The 2,763-nt window shown below is 37.7% G+C and overlaps 1 non-coding gene across 1 annotated transcript; it reads right to left on the bottom strand.

Moving 5' to 3' along the window:
• Positions 1-1,612: 1,612 nt before the first annotated feature.
• Positions 1,613-1,720, bottom strand: LOC112804279 (small nucleolar RNA R71). The gene has a single exon (XR_003202894.1). It is a non-coding gene; the product is annotated as a small nucleolar RNA R71 (small nucleolar RNA).
• Positions 1,721-2,763: the final 1,043 nt, after the last annotated feature.

Here is a 2,763-nt window from a genome sequence, read left to right as displayed (position 1 = left end):
GATGGTTTCATTGCTCTGATTTTTAAATTCTCTTGACTTGAGTGTTATGTGTCTCATATGCATTCTCATTTTGTTAATGTCAGTAGTATACAAACTGCTAAGTTTGGTGTCTTGCATGCATTGTTATTTGATTTTAGTTGCATTTTAATTATTCCTCATTATTAAAAATCCAAAAATATTTTTAATTTATGTCTTTTCAAGTCAATAATACAGAGAATTGAAGATTCAGAACATACAGCAGAGGAATTATACAGAAAAACTGGGCGTTCAAAACGCCCAGTGAAGAAGGGTAAACTGGCGTTTAAACGCCAGCCAGGGTGCCTGGCTGGGCGTTTAACGCCCAAAAGGGTAGTAGTTTGGGCGTTAAACGCCAGAATGTGCACCATTCTGGGCGTTTAACGCCAGGATGGCACAAGAGGGAAGATTCTGTTTTTAATTCAAAATTTTTTCAGGTTCTCAAAATTTTTCAAAATCATATCTTTTCAATCATATGTTTTTCAAAATCAATTTCTTTCCATTTTCAAAAATACTTGCTATCAATTAATGATTTGATTCAACATTTCAAGTATGTGGCCTTTTCTGTTGAGAAAGGTTTAATGTTTGAGTCATATCTTTTCTTGTTAGCCAAGTTATTAATTTTTAAAATCAAATCTTTTTAAAATGTTTTTCAAATCATATCTTCTCAATCACATCTTTTTTAAAACCAATCATATCTTTTTAATCACATCTTTTTCAAAATAGTTTTCAATCATATCTTTTTTATTTTCTAATTTCAAAATCTTTTTCAAAAATCACTTGATTTCTTTTCTATTCTTGGTTTTCGAAAATCAATTAGTGTTTTTCAAAATGTTTTTAAAATATTTTACTTTAATTTCGAAAAATTACTTCCCCTCTTCTCACATCTTTCTATTTATGGACTGACACTATTCCTCAATGAACAATTCGAACTCCATCTCTCTTGATAAGTTCGAATTCTTCTACTTCTGCCTTCTATTTTTTCCCTCTGACACCTCAAGGAATCTCTATACTGTGACATAGAGAATTCCATATTTTCTTGTTCTCTTCTCTTTCATATGAGCAGGAGCAAAGACAAAAGCATTCTAGTTGAGGCTGATCCTGAACCTGAAAGGACCTTGAAGCGAAAGCTAAGAGAAGCTAAGGCATAACTCTCTGTAGAGGACCTAACAGAAATCTTCAAAGAAGAAGAACCCATGGCAGCCGAAACAACAATGCCAACAATGCAAGGAAGGTGCTGGGTGACTTTACTGCACCTACTCCTGACTTCTATGTGAGAAGCATCTCTATCCCTGCCATTGGAGCAAACAACTTTGAGCTTAAGCCTCAATTAGTTTCTCTAATGCAACAGAATTGCAAGTTTCATGGACTTCCATTGGAAGATCCTCATCAGTTTTTAGCTGAATTCTTGCAAATCTGTGACACTGTCAAGACCAATGGGGTTGACCCTGAGCTCTACAGACTTATGCTATTCCCTTTTGCTGTAAGAGACAGAGCTAGGATATGGTTGGACTCACAACCTAAAGAAAGCCTGAACTCTTGGGAAAAGCTAGTCAATGCCTTCTTGGCAAAGTTCTTTCCACCTCAAAAATTGAGTAAGCTTAGAGTGGAAGTCCAAACCTTCAGACAGAAGGAAGGAGAATCCCTCTATGAAGCTTGGGAAAGATACAAACAATTAATCAGAAAGTGTCCCTCTGATATGCTTTCTGAATGGAGCATCATAGGTATTTTCTATAATGGTTTGTCTGAACTGTCCAAGATGTCTTTGGATAGCTCTGCTGGAGGATCTCTTCATCTGAAGATGATGCCTACAGAAGCTCAAGAGCTAATTGAAATGGTTGCAAATAACCAATTCATGTACACTTCTGAAAGGAATCCTGTGAACAATGGGACGAATCAGAAGAAAGGAGTTCTTGAGATTGATACTCTGAATTCCATATTGGCTCAGAACAAGATATTGACTCAGCAAGTCAATTTGATTTCTTAAAGTCTGTCTGGAAAGCAAAATGCACCAGGCAGTAGTAAGGAAGCTTCATCTAAAGAAGAAGCTTATGATCCTGAGAACCCTTCAATGGAAGAGGTGAATTACATGGGAGAACCCTATGGAAACACCTATAATCCTTCATGGAGAAATCATCCAAATCTCTCATGGAAGGATCAACATAGACCTCAACAAGGTTTCAACAATAATAATGGTGGAAGAAACAGGTTTAGCAATGGCAAGCCTTTTCCATCATCTTCTCAGCAACAGACAGAGAATTCTAAGCAGAACCACTCTGACTTAGCAACCATGGTCTCTGATCTAATCAAAACCACTCAAAGTTTCATGACTGAAACAAGGTCCTCCATTAGAAATTTGGAGGGACAAGTGGGTCAGCTGAGCAAGAAAATTACTGAACTCCCTCCTAGTACTCTCCCAAGCAATACAGAAGAAAATCCAAAAGGAGAGTGCAAGGCCATCAACATGGCCGAATTTGGAGAGGAGGGAGAGGCAGTGAACGCCACTGAGGAAGATCTCAATGGACGTCCACTGGCCTCTAATGAGTTCCGTAATGAGGAACCATGGGAATCTGAGGCTCCCACTGAGACCATAGAGATTCCATTGGATTTACTTTTGCCATTCATGAGCTCTGATGAGTATTCTTCCTCTGAAGAGGATGAGTATGTCACTGAAGAGCAAGTTGCTAAATACCTTGGAGCAATCATGAAGCTCAATGACAAGTTATTTGGTAATGAGACTTGGGAGGA

Source organism: Arachis hypogaea, chromosome 5, assembly GCF_003086295.3.
Source record: "Arachis hypogaea cultivar Tifrunner chromosome 5, arahy.Tifrunner.gnm2.J5K5, whole genome shotgun sequence".
NCBI classification, from domain to species: domain Eukaryota; kingdom Viridiplantae; phylum Streptophyta; class Magnoliopsida; order Fabales; family Fabaceae; genus Arachis; species Arachis hypogaea.
This window is presented reverse-complemented; position numbering and strand designations above follow the sequence as displayed.